Source organism: Rhyacophila brunnea, unplaced genomic scaffold (genome assembly GCF_057557595.1).
Source record: "Rhyacophila brunnea isolate RB1 unplaced genomic scaffold, BYU_Rbru_1.0 scaffold_45, whole genome shotgun sequence".
NCBI lineage: Eukaryota > Metazoa > Arthropoda > Insecta > Trichoptera > Rhyacophilidae > Rhyacophila > Rhyacophila brunnea.
This window is the reverse complement of record NW_028233120.1, coordinates 1,751,229-1,772,526: the sequence shown is the minus strand read 5'-3', so window position 1 is coordinate 1,772,526 and position 21,298 is coordinate 1,751,229.

Here is a 21,298-nt window from a genome sequence, read left to right as displayed (position 1 = left end):
AGCATGACAAATATTATTATGCGAATACAGAAACAAACGAAAGTCAATGGGATCGACCTAAAACAGATTATCACATATATCATATATTAATAAAACATATTAATTCAAGAACGCCCATAAATGATCTCTCAGAAGAGGAAGCTTTAATAAAAATAAAAGACTTACTTGTAAAGTTGGAAAAAACAGATACCTTTAATCGTTTAACATTGTTTAAACAACTTGCATCGGAAAATAGTGATTGTTCTTCAAAAAAACGGTTAGGTGATTTGGGTGAAATAGTTCTTGGTGAGATGTATCCAGATTTTGAAAACATCGCCTTTTCATTGGATAAAAATTCCTTTTCAGATATTGTTTCGACGCCTTCTGGATTACATTTAATTTTTAGAAAATAATTTATGGGGAATGACGCAAAAATTAAATTAAAATATTTTATTAATCGGTATTATTTTGTTTTATGTTTTTTTTAAAAACGATACCTCATTTTTATTTGACGCATTTTTCAGTCTGAACTTTGGTAATATATTTTTTTCACGTTAAGAAATCTTAACATTCCAACTATATATTTTTTTAAAAGCAAGGTTTTCTTTTAACTTTTCATGTTTGCTCGCGCACAAATTCGGATTTCTCTATATTTAAGCTCTGCTGTATACTCTTTTCAAGAACATCATTCTTACAGCCTTCCACAATGTATCTTCTACGCTCAAAACTTATATATTAAAGTGTTTTTCTGGATGTAATAGTTTATGCACAGGCTTCCATTAGCATCTACTATTCCTTAATATACTTATATAATATTTTGTACAACACCATTCCATTTTAGGACATATGGTACTACAGAGATCTTAAAATATGCTGGTTTATAATTCTATTGTGTAAAACACGCCCAGAAAAAAAAATATTAAAAAAGTTAAAATAAATTTGCTTTTAAATGATTATAAAAGCCTATTATTACATAATAAACCCCATTAAAACGTTATATTTGTTTAACGTCTAAAAGCAGCAATAAATAACAAGATAAAGGATTAAAAAACAACAAAATACAAGCTCTACTTATCTAAAATACGCATTTAGACAAAATAATTATAGTTTTACAGCTTATTTGAATGTGTAAAAGAAATTAAAAGGATTACTTATTTTAAAAATTTGTGAAATTTGTTAAATTTACAATTAAATTATCTTATAATTTCTTTATTAAGATATTCACTTTTTGTTTCATGATGACCCTTTTCTCCCTAATCACTAATCTTAATATATACCTGGCTATGTAATAACACCAATTCGCAGTTTTAAGGATTAAATCGCAAATTCTCACGGCGTTTTCCTAGATAATCTTAAAGTTAATTAAAGATCCTTTTTTGGTTATTTTTGAATATGTGGCGCATATAGGAAAATATATATAACCTACAAATATCTTAAAATTATAAAGCAGGAACGAAAATAAACCTTGGCTTTAAATAATTCAGATAAAGCATATTTGAATAACAAATTAGTATAACTTAATGCACATATCCCAAAAGAAGAAGTTTAGATAGATCCCAAAAAACTAATGGGAATAATGCCAAAAAAATCGATTTTATTGTTTAGAATGATTATAAATTAAGAATTATACAGGAAATACCTATAAACTTCAGATTATTATTCTTTCGGCCATATAAATTTTTTTTTATGAATTCAAAACACCTTTAGATATTAGAATGACTAATATATATTGGTAAAAACTATGTTAATCGGAAAAGGACATTGATAGTCTGAAAATTATAGAACAACCAAAATACACACACGTTTATCATTAAGACAGATAAATGGTTGTATATACATGAATTTTAGCTAAAAATATAAATTCATGGCTAAAAGATTGCAGAGAAATAGTTCGAACGAAATTAAATATTATTTTATTGAATTTAGACCTACTTCTCAAAAAAATGTCAAAATTGGTGATGCATAAATGAAAAAATTAATTAAAATAAATAAAAATATAACTTAAGCCTTATGGCAAGAAATTATTTGTATGCAATATTCAGCGTTCCATAAACATGTTTAAAACTTTTTTTTATCCGACTACAATATAGTAACTATGGAAAAAATATACATATTATACAACGTCATATTAAAATTATATTCGCAAAATATTAATTAAGGCCAATAATTTAAACTAAATGAGCCAATAATAACAATAAAATACATTTGAAATCGCTGTAATCTGGGATAAAATACGCTTGACGAGTTTCGTTGATTTATTCACGATCATTTATGAAGAAAGGAAGTTGATTTGGTAAACTTGGTCTTTACCAGGATTAAAAACCAATTAAAAACAACAAATATTTAAATATGTTTAATTACTAGTAAATCCTTAAAAATTCATGCCTTAGATCAACCGATAAGAACTTTAAAATTGCCTTACTATGTCTTCTATTTTTATGCTTCTTACATTTGCATTCTCTTTAAAGGATTTCTCTAAAAATTTTGGTCAAAGACTTATTTATTTAAGCGTATATCTCTTTTTATGTTGGTGTTTCTAGCTCTTGATATACCAAGTATGGTGAATAATCTATAAATAAATTTATAAAAAAATCATACAGAAGCATTTAAATAGAAACCAAATAATTGAAATATAATTTACACGACATAAAAACCTTATTGATGAAATTTAATTATTTTTTTACGTTCTAAAATGTAAAATACGTTAATATCAAAAAATAATGTGCAAACTTAAAATAAAGATTAAAAAGATTTCTGCATAGAGTAAATATTAAATTAGCATTTTATTGAATAATAGATTGGTTATACACATATTAAATAGAAAAAATATTTTCCATAAAAGATTTTGCACTTAACATCATAATTATCAGTATTTTATGATATTATAGATTCTAGAGCATTTATAATGGTAAATTTTTACATTTAGCTAAGGACATGAAAATAAAGTTGTGTTTTCAGGCTACCAAAATAAAATATAGATAGAAACTATGTAAAGAAACAAATAATAACTATTTACTTTTGAAGACAGATCCATTGAAAAAAACATATTATATTCATGTATGATTAAAATTTTAGCAGCCAGATGTGTTTCTATCATTTAATAAAATTAGCGTTTTCTTGTTTTTTTTTCACTATTAGATAATAAGATTAGAACTAATTAAAAACGTTATAAAAAAATATTTATATTTTTTGATGTGGTAAGCCTCTAAAAATCTAAATTTAGGATAAAAGTTTCCATAAACATTACTTTGTTGAATTAATGTGTTTGTATAAGGTTTATCTGATTATTCTAAACAAAATTCATGTATTTGTTTTCCTTCTCTCCACCCATATTTATTTTCTTTGAATAAATTCAAATTATATATTTATTATATTCTTTTGAATTGGATGATATTATGACCGTTAGATTATAATATAATTTGTAATGTTAATCTTAATTTTTTAAGGATTGTAACCCCTTTCTTTTAAATGATTCTCTTTGTACTATTTTTACTAGAAAATTGATTTTATTTGCTAAATATTATTATTATAAATAAGTTACCAAGCAGCTATGAAATTCAACTAAGCCAAAGAAATACATATAAAAAATAGGGTTTTGAATACACTTAAATCAATAAGTCTTGAAACATGAATTAATCAGAATTTTTTTGGTGATAATATGATTGAAAGAATAATAAATAGCAGCTGTTCTATAAAGCAAGATATTTAAAGTTAATATATATGGTTGGTGGTGGATAAAAATCAATAAAACACAAACCAAAAAATAGACTATATTACATCTTTACCTAATAAAATCTTTTTTATATATATCATGTATCACAGATCAAATTTTTTTAAATAAATTTACAATGATAATTACAATTCTTAATAAAGTTTTTTATGTAATTTTAATGCATTTTGATATTATTTTTTATTTAGTAAATGGTTGTTTGATTTTTATCTTTTAATTCGTTTTCTTATTGAATATATTCTTTAATTAATTCGCCATTTTTTTCTGATGATGCTGTATTTTCGATTTTTAGCAAATAGAAAAAACGAATGATCTTATCCATAAAATATTTTGCCTTCTTTATTATTTCATACTCATTTCTAATTTTTTTTCCATATTCTCCATTTCATTATATTTGATTGTTTTCGGATCAGATAAATCATAAATTTATATACATATTGATCATCTATTGTAATGTACATAATTTAAATAATTATTGAAGGTATCTTTAAATAATTATTGATACATGTAAATTTAATAAGTTAAATAGCATTCCATGATAACTTATTTTATCAAAAAAATGATTTTGTGATATTATTAATATTTTAACAGGTGCAAATTAATCGCAAACGTATAAACCTTAATTATTGTAGTGAATAATTGCATAAAAAACGTATGTATAACATAAAAAAATCTTAAATAAGAAATGGGCGACTAAATGAAAAAATGTAGCCCATATAATTGAATAATTTTTATAGGTATATATTGAAATTACGACAAACATTAAAAAAATTTAAATATAAACCAGGAAAATAGATGAAAAAATATAAAAAGAATGATTAATTGACTGCCCATTGTATCGAATACTACATTTTTTTGCCGTTATTAAAATTGAAATAAAAACATATGAAAAATAATGTTTATATCAACTAGTAATAAAATAATTTTTTAATCCTATCAAAAAAAATTTTAAAAACAATATAAATGGCGTTTTTGAGACAAGTTGTGTGAATTTTATTTCCTATAATTAAATATGAAAATCGGGAACATTGCTGACTTTTTAATGAATAATCCTTGGTCCCTTCCAAATAAACCTCTGTTTTCAAGACTTATTAATATAAATTTCTTTGATGTTTTCAGTGTAGGACAAACAACCATATACAATAAAAAAAATCGAAAATCATTTAGATGATAATACTAAAGTAAAAATTTTAAAATACGAATATCCAAAAAAACATAGATGCATTCTCCATGTTCTAAGTTAATGAAGTTATAGATTGATATTCAGACGCTAAAATAACTTAACTACTCCGGTATATATAAGAATAATAATATAAATTGACAATTTTGAAGACTATGAAACATTCTGAATGCATAAATGATCAGTAGAAGAACAATAAAACCCCTATAAACATTCAGTAGTTCAGAATTAAATTAAAATTAAATTAAATATCAAAATCAAAATCATTTAAAATAGATTGTTTAAACAATATAATAAACAAAAAGTCGATTTTTTTGACTTGAATATGTTTTTATTCTTTATGATATTTTACATAAATGGACGCTTAGATAGAATGTGAACCATATAATGTGATTTTTTCAGTTATGTAAGATCAATAATTAAATTTTTTTACAATTAAATTATATGAATTATGAATAATTTATTCTAGCTCTTTATTTATTAAGCATTATTTTAACAGAGTAAATTTCTGTGATAATATTATCATTTTATTAGATTGTTTTGATACTTAAAGAATCTTATTCTTTTTTAGTGATTTATATGCAACTTAAAATATATATTTTTTTCTTCGAATATTCATTTTTATTTAACATATTGCCCGTGATGCTAATTTTTAGAATAAAAATTAGATATAGCCAAGTTTTACAGTTATTTATACACAAAATGGCTTCGTATTGATTTATTTCTTTTTCTATTAAAAATTTTATGATATATAATTACCCACTTTTTTGATTCTTTCCTATATAATGTCTAATATATTATATAATTAAATAATAATATTTGTGTCATGACATTAGACTTAAGGTTTTTTTTCGGTTTAAACTATATTTTATATGGTTAAAATTAAGTTAAAATGTCTATTCGTTAAACGATAATTCATTTTTTGGCACGATTCTTTGAATATAAAAAAATTATAAACTTTTTAGTTTATTAATTAAAATAATTGACAAGCAAACATTCTTTGGATTTAAATATTACTAACTTATTTGAATTTTCTTTATTTTTTCCAATAAGGCATGAATAATTATTATATTTATTAAATTTAAGAACATAATTAGCATACATTTTTTTTACTTAAAAAGCTAAAATTTTCGAAACTAAATTTGACGATCTAGATCATTTAATCTTTACATTTCTAAGTCCAAAATATCTATATTTTTCGTTTTTGTGTTTCGTAAACAACTTTATATTTTCAAAATAACGCTTTAAATTTTAAATATAATTCAAACCTTTCATATAAAAACAAAATTTTGTGGATTAATAGATCCATTGCTTCCTTTCTAAAACATTGTTCATCCATCATGAATGCAATGAAAAAGAATATATGAATATTTAATTGATCCCGGGCTGGCACATTTTCCGTTACTTATAGTTTCAAGATACCCGATGCATTCTGAATAATATTTTATGTTCTATTCAGGCATAGATTTTTTTGCGAATAAGAAAATAAACTCGAGAATTTCAAGAATATTCACCCTTGAAAATTTGTATTTATTTGTAGAATATTTTACGAAATCAAGAAAACAAAGATTTCTGGGACTTTATTAATTTCACAAATCATTCTTGGTAAAGATTTGAGCTTGTATTGAATTCTTCTAAATTCGTTTATTAAGACTTAAAAGTCTCTTCAAAACCAGTAGGTTCAATTATATAATTTTATTGCTCATCAACCATGTTTCCCGATTAAATTTCTTTATAAATCTAGGAATTAAGACCATTATTTCAGGAAAAAAATATACAGTGTTTCGTATTATTCTTTGTGATTATAATTTTTCATAAGAACTGCACTGTAAAGTCTGTAAAATCAACAGTTTTTTGAATATTTCCACGACTAAAAAAGAGTTTGTCAGGTATAATACGAAAAACCCAAAACCTTTTAAGATTTTTAGGTATCTGATGCAATTTTTCAAATATATTTTTATTATTATTATAAATGACAAAATGATAAATCATGTTCTCACAGTTATCATAAATGCCAAGCTAGTCAATCATATTTCAGCTATTACACTGTTACTTTTAGTAATAAGAACAATTTTTTCTTTTATTCTAAAATATGAAGAAAATTTAAATTTATTCATAGTTAAAGGTTTGTTTTCGATTTTGTATCTTTTCTTTACACCAATAATTGTTCTATATCGATTTTTGATAATCAATCTCCTCGAATTCAGTATTTCACATGTATGGACAATCTTAATCTTCTAATCCACATTTTAAAATCTATTTTTTGGAAAAACAGGTAGTATTTTTTTAATAGTTTGTAATGCGAAAGGATATGTGTATTTTTAATAATGAAGTTTTTTTTTGAATGGAGCATATCTTTCGTTTTAAAAAATGAATACGTAGGCAAATCTGAATAACTTGTGTATTTATTTTCCTAGTTTATATTTTGTTTTATTAGTTGTTCTTTTGATTTAGGTGTCTTCACGTGCTCTGAATCCATATCATTGACAACTATTTATATTATGAATTAACTTATGACGTTTAAAAGACTCAAAAATAAGTAAATTAAATGAATAATGTACAAACTAGAAATAAACCAATTTTTTAGGGTTTGTTTTATCTGAAAATATACAGTAAAAAAACAATTCAATTATACGATAAATTACCCCATCAACTTGAAATAAAGAAAATTCTGAGACTTAGCATACTAGAACTAATGACTTTTAAAAAAATTTTAAAAAGTAAATTATTTTATAAGCAAAAAACAAGATAGGAAATAGCATTCACGTAGACAAAGGGGTAGGAAGAGCCCGATTCAAAATGAAATATCGAAACTTAAAAAATAAGCAAAAATAATGAATTTATACCACAATAAAAATTTCCAACTTTTTTTTTTGAAAATGCAAATTAATTTGTCTAGAAATATATTTGGAAGCTAACAATTGGAAGATTAAGATGTTTTAAATAATATAGAAAGTATAAACATACAATAAATAAGAAAATCTAGGTGATCAATCAATGTCGTAAGAAAATTTCTAGTATGTCTAAATATTTAACAAAAACGCCGAATTCTGCAGGATAAAAAATTGATTTATAAGGCTCACAAAAAAAGAGAATACATGTGAGTAAAAAAATTACATTAAATACTAAGAAAAAAATACATAAACTGTTAGAATTCAACACAGTTTGAAACTCTATTGAAACCGAGGAATTTAGGGCTCTCATTATCTAATATATAGAAACTACGGGTAATGTACGACTTGATAATAAAATTATATGCATAAAATAGATTTTTTGCAAGCTATAAATAGTAATAACTTAAAAATAAAACATATTGGGCTATATTTAAATATATATGAGCTTAAACTTGCAAAAAATCGACGGAAAAAATAGAAGATAATTATATCATTAGATAAGAATTGAAATGAAGAGAAATAAAATTTAATTGATCAAATCTATGGAGAAAAAGACAAAAGAAATATTTCAAAACGTTAAGTTTGAAAGGGATTTCTATGATAATTAGAAAAAAATGCGTTTTTTTTCATTAAAAGAATTTAAAAACAATTAAAAATTTGCTTGAATAAAGATATAGAATGCTATATGAAATATTACTTCATTATAAAAGATCTTTTTACAACAATTCCTTTTATATGTTTTTTTAGAAATATGCTTTAAAATAAAAATTGGAATGATTGGTTTCACAAGAGGCTTTGGTTTCTTCATAAAATACAATATAAAGAATGTAATTATATAATGACCCATAAATCAAATGAATAATAATTATAGATGAACATTATTTCGATGACGTAAATGCGGCAAATAAAATTCAAAACATACAATATATTATTAGCAAAATAGCTCGTAATTGTTCGCCGGGTACAAGGATTTAAAGAACGAGCGTCAATAAATACAGCCATCGATAATAAATACGGAAATAAATGCAGTAAATCATAGATTTATCTTATAAAATTATATGATTAAATTGATAATTATAATATACGCGTGCTCTTAAGAAAACCATGTCTCTCTGTATCTGTATATAATTTTATATGCGTGTTAAAAGTAAAATGTAAATTTTGGTACATAGTATCTCACAAACGACATTTTAAATAAAAATAGGAATAAAATAAATGCAAAAAGTGTAATTTATCCCTATTTCCATCGTGTATGGTTTTATTTAACAATATTCAAACGTAAATTTTCATTTGTTAAATATATCTCTGAGGAATATTCTTACGAAAAGAACCACTTTTTATTCATTAATGATCATAAGCGTGTATATGGCATTAATACAACTTAAAAATCATAATAGAAGAAACAATCAAGTTTCTTAAATGTATTTGATTTCATGGAAAAATAGAACGCGAACTCAACAAGTGATGTTGGATAAGGCAGAAATGAAACATTTACAGAAACAAAAAAATATGTAATCACCTTGTAACAGATAAGATGATATTATAATAGTATGTGCTAAACATAAGATTTTAAAAATTTGCGATTTATTTTTATAAGAATTTACACTCAGCACCCATCATTCTTAATGGACAAAATATGTAAAAATAATCGCATGAATGTGTCATTTCACCCATAAAATACACCATAGTGTCCTAAAACTAGGATCGAAATATTTTCTAGACTAGATGATCATGCAAGAAAGGTTTTTATAGAAGAATCTATAAATTTATATTCAGTAAACAACGGAATATTGTATCTTGTGGACTATAACAGGAAGATGACTATATAATATTGAATTACCATTAAGAAAAAACTGCTTTTTATGTTTATACGATATAGTAAACTAATAAAGGAAAATGACTAATAAAGATAATAATATAAAATAGAAATGAAAAGTTAAAAATATAACATTTGAATACGAATACCATATTACCATGCTTTACTCAGACAATACACAGCCTAAAAAATTGAGCATAAAAAAAAGATAGACAACAATGCAAATTTTTTTAAATATTTCGAGCAACACAGTGATAAGCATGGTAAAGTCGGCTAAATGATAAAAAATAAAATTAAAATAAATTGAAATGCTTTGTATAATGCAAGAAGCAAATATGTTTTATTTCAAAAAATCAAGATAACAACACTTTCGGGGGCTTATAAAATAATAGATCACCTATAAAATAGATTTAAAAAGATGCTTGACCATTAAAACACATGAAGACATAAAGAAGTGATAATTTATAATACAATTATGGCTCTAAATAAAATTTGCATTTAAAAAATTAAAGTAAAAACATACGACAGCTGGTTTAATAATAATTTAAACGAACTAGCATTGATAAATGTAAACACCCAATTAAAAAAAATAGTGAATTTTCACATTACCGACCTGATATTTTTGTTCACAGTAAAAATAAAAAATCCCCATTAATAAAAATAGTGAATAGTTTGAGGAGAATTGTGCTAATTTTGATATTATGATCTAAATGATAATAAACATATCACAATTTTCAAACATAGAACACGAATGACAGCAAGATTAATACATGTTATAATTTAGTCACAAAATATCGCAACTCTTAAACATAAATGTTTAGAGGACAAAGGAAGCAGAAAATCACGCATAGAACAATAGGATTGATGAAAACAATTTATCAATATGTCTTTTAAAAATTTTTTGTTTGAAGTAGATAAAATAAGTTTATAGCGAGATGAATGCATGTATTAATCAAATATTGTCTGACATACCATTAAAATTTTGGAACAACCTATGTTAAGCAGACTAAAATCAAGTTATAAACAAACAAATGCATCTAATTAATCTGATGTCTAATATATTTGCATTAAATTATAATTTTCCATATAAATTTCTTCTTTCTATAGATCATCTGAAATTACAATCAAAGGTTTATAACTTTTGAGTCTTGTTGTTTTTTGTACATAAATTCATCGTACAGCACAATCCCCTTTTTTAAGATATTGCATAAATAAGCTTGAGGTATGATTCAAATTTGATTCTTATTAGCTATATAAATCACAATCAGCTATATTTTATGTATTCTTCGTGAATTCTAGCAAAAGTTACTTATTTAATTGTTGTTTGTGCAAATTTTTCTTCGTAATTATATTTAGAGTTGTATAGTATTCGAGAAATATATCTATAAAATTAAAGATCATATTGCTTCAAACAATAAAATTAATAATATATTTGAAATTTCTATTAACGGCACCAATTACATGTTTTTTTTAATATCAGCCTTGATGAATTATATTTTTTTTTTATCGCAAGATTATATTTTTTAGAATTTGTTCTGATTTGCTATTATGAGCTAATCGGGTAAATAAAATGATACCCCTTTTCACGATAAACAGTTATATTATATAAGTTTTTGTAAATTTTAAAACATGACAACAATTTTCTTGTATCTATGCTTTTTTAAGTTGATTCTTTCAGCCACTGAATCCAATGAAAAGGAAATTAAACATGAAACTATTCGAAACGAACTCGCACGGACAATTTTCGCAGTAAAACCAGAATCTGAACTTGCCATTTTATCAGAATACAATATATTTTGCTTTATTATGTCAATAAAAGAAGCCCGGGAATTAATAAATATCTTTGCGAAGAGATTTAAAGAAAAAGAAACCAGTTGCCGATATATGTATAGATTAAATAACCAGATAAATAAAAATTATGTATTCCATTATTCGACAATATGGAATTTTCTGTATTCCACAATAATCGACCCAGATTCATCTTCTAAGAGCTTTATTGAAGTATCCGATAAATCCACCTACACGCAATCAATTGACTCCAAGACTAGAGAATTTTTTTGTGATAATAAAAAGCGGCGAAGTGAAATTTTAGATCATAAAATAGATGTTGTTTGTTTTTGGAACGATTTTGAGTCGGAAATAAAAGGCAATATACAGCTATCAGTTGAGGCTATTGTCGAAAATATAGAGGGTTATTGCACACAAAACAAAAAAATAATGACTCTTCCCTTTATTTTTAAAATAATTCCTGAGTTTGAAAAACATGTAAATAAATGCCTTCAAAAAGATGCTGATAATAAGGAATTGATAGTTAATGATGATTCCAAGTTTAACATATTGGATTATATTTTTGCTCAAAAAGATCGAAAAAATTTCTTGCTTTCGGCCATTAAATCATTCATATTATACGATTTCCAAATTGCAGAACTTCACAAAGAAACATTTCAAAAATTTCGAAATACAATATCAGAGATGGAAATAGGCGAGGAAGAATTTCATATACTTGGTAAATGTTCAGTTGAGTTATTTAAAAAAAATACATTTGTGGTCGGATTTTTAAAGAAAAATATGTCTAGGGAGTTATTTAAATCTGTTCAGGAAAAGCTATATAAATATTATATAAATAACTTTATTTATGGGGAAAAAATCTGCATATATATAAAAAATAAAACAATAAAAACTAAAACAAGGTTGAAATTTTGTGGTTTTTTTTTTCGATCGAAAAAAGAGAATCGAAAGAAATAATTATGCCTGAAAAATGTATTTTCATAAGGCCTGTCGAAATTATGCCATCGTCAGGTGCTCGAATTCATTTTGGAAAATTTAATTTAATTTTTATAGTCGAGAATAAAGTTATATATGAATGGGATTATAGTGTTGTTAAATCCTGCATCTTTGGACCACAGTTTTTCATCTTTTTAAATGGTACAGATCGGGAACATTTATTCTATACCAAAAAAATGAAGTCTATAATGACATAAAGAATAAGATTAATAGTTTTTTTATGGAACCAAGTCGTTGGTTTTACGTAGAGTTCAAGACAAAATGCAGTTGCGAACAAATAAATTGTGTAATAGCTATGAAGGAATGATAATTTTAAAAACAGGCGAAAAATATTACAATAACTTTTCTTTAGAACAAAGATTTCAAATTTATACAGATTTCATAAAAGAATTATCTAAAGAGGTTATTAAAAATGATTGCACCCCAATATTTGCAAAATTCTTTGATGATCAATTTTCTACTAGAGAAAATTATACTTTAGAAGATTTAAATGATATTCATGTCTGGAAAAAATTAGAAAAAAGGGATAATAACTACTATGATAATTTTTTATCTGCTAATAAAGTGTTATATAGTAAGTTCTATTTCGATAAAAACTATTTTGCAGAATTTTTATTAGAAATAAAAGGCAAAGAAAATAATAGGCGTGAGATTTATGCATTTCAATTCGAAATTACGCATATTTATCCTTGTTGCCAGATTTTCAAAGATGTCATACAAAATATAAAATCCATTATCAGTGCACTGAGTTCTTTTTGTAGATGCAAATATACCAAGGGTTATCTATGTTTAGCATGCTTCTTAATAAAAACAGATTGGAAAGAAATATTTTCGAATTCTGCGAATTTATTGCTAAATTATTTTACAGAAGTTTCCAATAGTCGTGAAGTAAATTATGAATCTATAAATAATGATTTTATAGAACAATTTTCATTTGAAATTTTGAATTACGTTTCACACAAACATATAACAAACCATATTGTTGAGGGCGATATAAACATTATTGACCTAATAGACAGGCTCAAAAACAATTATGAAAAAGAAAAAGGTGATCTCCAAAATATTGACTGCCATGATTTTTTATTTATTTGGCGACTATACAGCGCAGATGGATACAACTTTAATGCTTAAAGACTTTGTATGTGGCATTTTGAAATGACAAAAAAACCTAAAAATGTGAATATGCTGCTACCAGCAACCAAATTCTTTATTATTTTTACAATAAAAGTTTTATAAATATGATTACTTAAACTATTTGATCATGATGAGCAAAAGCTGTAACTTTAGCGTAGATTTTACTATAGTACTACAAAACCAATATGGGCAGGAAGAACAATATATTTTATATTATATAGCTAAAATACCCCATACAATATCTAAAGACACAAGTTTTATATATTATTATTTCTCTATTGCACAAGTTACAGTATGCCAAGTCTAAAATTAATGATTCCGTTTAGATTCAAAAAATAAAATCAAAAACACGTCAAAAATTATTTAAGTAAATAAAAAAAATCGGATTATTTTTATTTTATACACAAAAAAGTAATATATAGTTATACTGTGTGCTATATAAGCTATATATTCGTGAAAATAAATTTTTTGACCATTCATTCTAGTGTTAAAGCCAATTATTAGTACGCTCTTGGAAAATTATGAATTATATTGTATACGAATCATCAAAATCAAATTCTTTACCTTATAATATTATCCCCTGTAAGTTTATTTTCATATGTATGCCAGTAGTCCATTTTTAAAGATCATGTTTTTGCCTTAGTAAGCATCAACCAATTTATGATATTTGAGTAAAATTAGTGTGGTAAAAATAATTTTTATAAAATGCATAGTTTACAAATACACAAGAGTATATATATTTTTTTAAGATGTGCAGATCGTAATATTCGGAATTTTTAGAGGTCTAAACACTTTTAAAACCCCAAAATAATCTAAAGAGGAACAATATATGATTTTAATGCAATATATACGATGTCTAAGAACAAACAAGCTCATAGTCAAAATATTTGATTTTTTAAGATGGAATTATTTGTATTTATATTTGAAATTATTTTACAGATTTATGTCTTCTTATCACAGTATAACTTCAATACTTATAAAAAAAATATCTGAAATTAATCATCCAAAAACACCCTAGTAATATTAGACTGTGATCTTTAATGATATCTATACTAATATATTTGGGCATTTTAATATGAAATCAACTAGATTAAATAAAATTCAGAATTTCAGTTTTATAGTAAACAAAAATTGATTTACTACTTTTCAAGCTCTATGGAAAAAAATATAAAGTATGCTCAAATATGTAATATATCCCTAGTATTATACACGCTACCTTTAAAATGTATTCTGGTGAAAAATCCTAGATATTTTGAATTTTAATATGAAACATAAAGACTATATATTCGGTTATATAATGTCTTTTTTTTAAAAAAACTTCTATGATAATTGAATGGGCTAAAAAATGGGATACTACATGGCATTTATGTCATCGAAATGAACAGGAATCAATTAAATACTTGAATTTATAAAATTATAGCATATCGAATTTTTGTTTAAATAGGTAGAGAATTGACTTAAAATCAGATTTAAGACGCATTCGGTTATAAACAAATATTTTTTAATTTCGGTAATTTTTGCTTCAAGATTAATTGCTGAAAAATCATTTGTCTGTAATTAAAAAAGTCTAATAATTTAAACGTATGTTTCCACTTTTGAAAATTTTTTATTTTATTTTTTTATTAGACAAGGAAATTGTGTTTCAACCATGTTTTAATATTTCTATAGAATTTTAAATATAAAATACCGTTAAGTATGGTATTGATCAATAATATTTTATTGTAATTTACATTTCAAAGTTTTCCAGATAACTTGCATTTGTTGACCATCCATAAGCTATGAAATTATCATAATTTATAATAGACACCTATAATTTCATATTTTATAATATTACTATAGATCCTTACCATCTATTCATCATTTTGTAATTAATTTTTTCTGTTTAGACATGCTATAGAAGGAATTTATAGCATAAATTACACAAATAAAAAATAACTTTTAATAGATGCGCATTTGAATTCCAATGATATAGTTTAACATTTCGTTAAGTAGATTTTTAGTATAAAATATATACTTTGTTTTTATTTTTCACATACAATAAAATTTGCATTAAATTTTCCACTTGTATTAACTTAAAATAATCTATGTAAGTTTAAAATTTTTCTGAATTTAAAATACATAACAAAAAATTTAAAAATTTGATTCACGATATCATTATTTCAGAAATACAATATTTCAAAGCAATTATCATTTTTATAATCCTTTGTGGCCAAAATAAAAACCCTTTTATAGATAAAAGTTAAAAAAATTAAAATAGGATTTAAGAGCGAATTAGATAAAAAAATCGGCATAAAATATAGAACAGTAGTACTTTATATTATGCATAAAATCATAGAAAATGTGTATAATAGCAAATTAATAGAATACAAAAAAAATTAATAAGATTAATCATTTTTCTTAAATTTTATACTGCTAAATCCTAAATAAAATCGGCATTTTGTTGTAGATTCCGCAATATATGGTTGATTTGGTCTTTAATTTTTTACAATAAGTTATCTTAATAATATCAATAACTTTGGACTGCTTCTTCTATACTTGTATTTTATAGCATAAAATAAAAATTTACAGCTATGAAACACGTGAATTTGATTAAAAATTTATAATTTGACATCCAATCATGTTAAAATTGAAACACAAAATTATCTACGATATAAATGCTTCGTAGTTAAAGCAAAAAACCCTAAAAATAATATAAAAATTACACATTCCTGTGCAAATATTGGTGCATAATCCTTGATTTATGATGTTTTTTGAAAATTTAAGTTATATTGTTAAATTTATATTTTTTTTGTTTTCTTTTGGAAATTATGCTTTCTTTATTTTCTTTGACCTCATAACTTTTATTTATTCAAATAATGTCAAAATAGACGGATTATTTTAAAAATCTCTGAAATTATGTCAGTATGATATATATTAGAAACACGCAATAATGTAAAAAAAATTAATAGTTATTTGACTGGTGATATATAATTTGAGTCAGTAGGCAAGCAAAGGGACCTTAGCCATAAATTTTTGAGGTTGAATCTTTATCTGGTATATATTTGAATGAAAAATTATGCATAAGATTTCTACAATGAAAATATATACAAGAATTAGATATTTCTTTTTTTGATTTCATCGATTTAAAACGAAAGTTTTTAAGCACATATAAATAAAATGATCGACACTGAATGAATTTATTATAAATTAGTTTGTGCATAAATAATTTAAAAATGCAATATTTATTTTTATCATTAAGTTTTGTGAGGTAAAGAGGCTCACACAGCTGTGTAAAATTTACACCCCAACTGAGCACACAAATTATTTGTCTAAAATTTATAAAATTCTTATAGAGGAAAAGGATGAAATTTACTTATATTACTACACATTAGTTTCTTGAATTAAGTTTTTATTTTTTCTATGGATTAATAAAATCTTATTCTAGAGGTTTTTAACATGTTATTTGTCTATTTTTAACCATGAAACTATAATATATTTGGCATTATAAAATATTAATAGCGAAAAATAAATTCATAAAAAATACAAATTTAAAAAAATCATGTATTATTCGTATGAAATAAAAAACTAAGTTTTAAAACACGAGTGAATATATTCATAAATTTAAAATTTATAAATACGAATTTTTTTTTAAATTTAGCCAAAATACAATAGTGAGAAAACCCATAATTAAAAGTTTTATAATACCTTTTTTATACAATAATACGCAAATTATATTTAAATCATAAATCGAAAAAACCTTTTGAATCAATTTAGATTTCGTATTTATGCACAATAATATATAAAAACATTATTTTCAGTAATTAAAGACAAAACGAATGCGAAAATCTTGTTCTAACTAAACTGATATATTGATCTAAGACATATAAACAAAGCACTCTAGATTATTAACCAATAAATTCAACCAAATAAATTATAAAGGAGATCTATATAAAATTTACATTTAGCTTTTAAGTGCTGACTGCTATATATGTACTATTATAATTTTATGCCATAAATTCATTTTATATCGTTAATGTGAATATTCTTTTATCTTTTAAAGCCCTTTCATGCATCAAAGAGAATTTAAATGGTAGTTTAGTGGTTTTTATGTAGATTTACAAGCAAAATTATCTAATAAAAACCAAAATATGCTTATTATTACTATTGTCTGTTACATGTATTATTCTTTTTATCAAGTGTGTTTAAAAATATCTTTTTCAAAATTTTATTGGACATACGCGTTTGTTAATAAATATATCTGTTATATTATAATAAGTAAAATTTTTATTTATGTTTTTAGAATCTTTTTATACACTTGAAAAATACAACATATTATATAAACAGTCTAAAATTTTGACAATCCTTCACATGTTTTATTTAAATTAATTTTTAATATATTAATTACCATTAAAATTATGAAATGTGTGTAGTAGCAACATTTATTCAACAAATATATCATCATCTAAAAATCTTAAGATTCTATCAGTTCTTTTTCGTTTGATATTTTATCAATGTGAATGAATATTTTGGCATATAAATTTTATATCTTTTAAAATGAACACATTTATCGATCATATGTTTTAATATATTGCAAGATGAATTTTTTTATTTTTACAAAAATACACTGTAAGGAATGCATCTATTGCTTTATTGGTGAAATTCGATTCAAAGTACATTTGTTATTATCATAACATAAGCAAATTTATGTCAGAAACACAATCTCAGCGTAATAACTATAAATAATGCATATTTAATGCAAGTTTTATTACTATTCCATAATATCTCGAAAAATATGATGTTTATCTGCCTTCTAGACTAATATGAACAAAAAAACGACACGTTTATTTTCTTTAAGTAGTTTCTATCCTAAACATTTATAAATGTAAAGTGAATTATTGGAAATATGTTAATTATTATGGCTTTCAAATACCTAGCTTTGCATATTAAATTTAAATATTCGACGTTATATTTCGAAGGATTTTAATTGTCATGATATTATAATAAATATTAATTCCTTCTAGTGCATGAAAAAAACTACAAACAAATAGACGATCTGTGTCATTATCTTAAAGCGAAAATTCAAATTAATCATTACTCTTCAATGAAGAAGAGAAATAGATATGCTGGATTTTACCACCTTAGACTATCTTTTAAGGTAAAAATCTTCGAATATATTTATATTAATAACAGAGAATATTTTAAATCTATATTTAGATATTCATCTGCAATAGCTTATTCCAAAAAATCATGCTTTCTTAAAAAAGCATTTTTCTAAGCTAGAAATGAAATTATTGTTATTTTAGGCGAAAAGGCACATTTATATATGAAACGGAAATTATTACAGTCAATTTTTGGTGCTCATTAGTTTTCTCTAACCATATTTTCTCATTATAATATGCTTTATTGACATAAAATAAAAATCGAGGATAAAGTTTTACAGAAAAAAATTTACACCGCTAAGGTATATTATAGCTTTATTAGTATCATCTTTCTTTTAAATCTATTTTGAAGCACATGTGTCCTATTGTTTAACTTGCATATTATTAAGAATAACATCAAAGCATTATTTTATTAATAAATTATGTCTTTTGTAACAGTTTGTTTTCTAATCTTAATTAGAGAAAATAGATACATTTTTAATTAAATTTTCAAAACATTTCTTAAAATCACTCCAAATATGAAAAAAAGCTAAACAAATTTTATTAGCTTATCATTTTAGCAGGGTTCATAAAAATAAAATAGCCTATAAAATATGATAAATCCTTCTCTGGATCGTAAGTAAATTAAAAAACTTAAAAATATATTAAATTTTTGTTACCTTGGCCCCAACTTCTATCTATCATATTATTGGTGCACATTCCTTTAATTCCAGCTCAAAAGAGACTATATAAGTATTAAATAATAAGTTCTACCCATCGGAAACTTTCAATTTTTTAAAGTTTTTTTGTCAACTACTTCTTATACAGTCGCTAACGCCCATAACTAAAACTATTTTATATAAAAACACAGTTTCAAGTCTAAAAATTGTGGATTACTTTAATGGAATAAATTTATTTCAAAAATTATTTTCTTTTTATGAATGATTGCAGCATTTTGTTTTTATTATCTAAATGTTGTTCTCTTTTCTTCTCTATATTTTTTTCATGTCAATATATTTAGATTGAAAAAATTTCTACATTTTAAAATTTTTAAGAAAAGTATAGAGAAGTGATACATTTTCTTAAATACAATCATACTATTAAATATAAAAATGGGGTTTTCGGTTCCAAAATATAGTAATTAAAAAAAGTAAGGCCAAACAAAAACATTGTAATTTGTTATGTTTTTTGCGGTTTTTCCTAAGATTGCATTCAACGATGATTTTTTTGTGAAATTTACGTGCACGAAGTTTCATTTCTTTTTATCAAAAAAGGGTTTAAGCGACCCAATTTAAAATTATTTCATTAAATTATATTTTAATTTTCAGGACTTATCGATCCCATTTTTTTATAAGATAATAAATTATCAACTAATGGTTATATAATTTTACTATAGAAAAGCGTAAACTCATATAGAGGACGCTTTATACTCTACTAATAGTTTAAGAAAAAAATATAAGATGCCACGCTTAAAAATAGAAGTTATTTATATTTTTTACCATTGAAAAAAGTTGAATTGGGTGTTTAAAGATTTAAATGAGCGAATAACTCGCAAATAAAACAGTTCTTATATTTTTCTCAAAAAATCATTTGAAAAATTTTTAATTTAAAATGAATAATTTTTTATATAAACAAACAATATATTGAGAAAAACTCTTTAATTAAATAATTTGATTGTGAAAGATGTATTGCGGTAGACTTGAAGATGATTTGCTTGGGAAGATTATACAGCAAATCTGTAATATAGAGCAATCTAAAGTTTTGCGCGAGAATACTTATAAAATTACTTCTTAAATAGATATAAAAGTGTTTTTATGTAAAAATTAAATCAGATGAATCTTAAAACACCCTATTTTTAAGACCATTTAAAAGTTTTTTTTCAACAAATAATATTTTTGTAGATTTAGATACCATAAGCATCTATAAATCATAGAATGTCAAATTGGGTTTTATATTACCCGAACACAATTGTCACAGTGAAATAACAGCTTCTTTCTATAAAAAAAAGCAATATTTAAGTGCCTTATTAAAGCTTACAAATATAATAAAAAAAATATCAAGAATAAAATTAAATAAATTTATGTGATAAATATTGTACATGTTAGCTCCAATAGAATCCCTGATAAGGTTTCCAGTATTGCGTGATTGAAAGAACTTCGTAATTAGGGAAAAAGTTCAAAAAAATAAGAAAATAAGTGTTATATTATACATTTTTATCTAAAAATATTGATAAATCACATAATAAGATCCTTTAGTTATAAGGGGAATATAATCATATAAAATGCAGCTTTTTTGTGGTTTATTATAATTCTAATACATAAAGCATGGCATTTGTATAATGCGCATTTTAAACTCTGCAATCGACTTTAAATCCGTGTCTTATGAGTAACTATGATGCATCTAGTGCGTTTTCTCCGAATGCTCATCACATATGGATATAAAAGAAAATGAACGACTGAAATCATCATGAAGCGCAAAATACATCGAAAAATTGTATTGATGATTTACAAAAATATTAAAAAGTGGGATTGCGTTCTGGTTTTTGTGCTGCTCGTAATTATAAAAAAAAAAGGCTGAAAACCATGCATACAATTTTTTTCAGTTTTATAATAGTCTTTTGAATAAATAAATAAATAAATAGGAAATTATAAGATTGTCACGTAG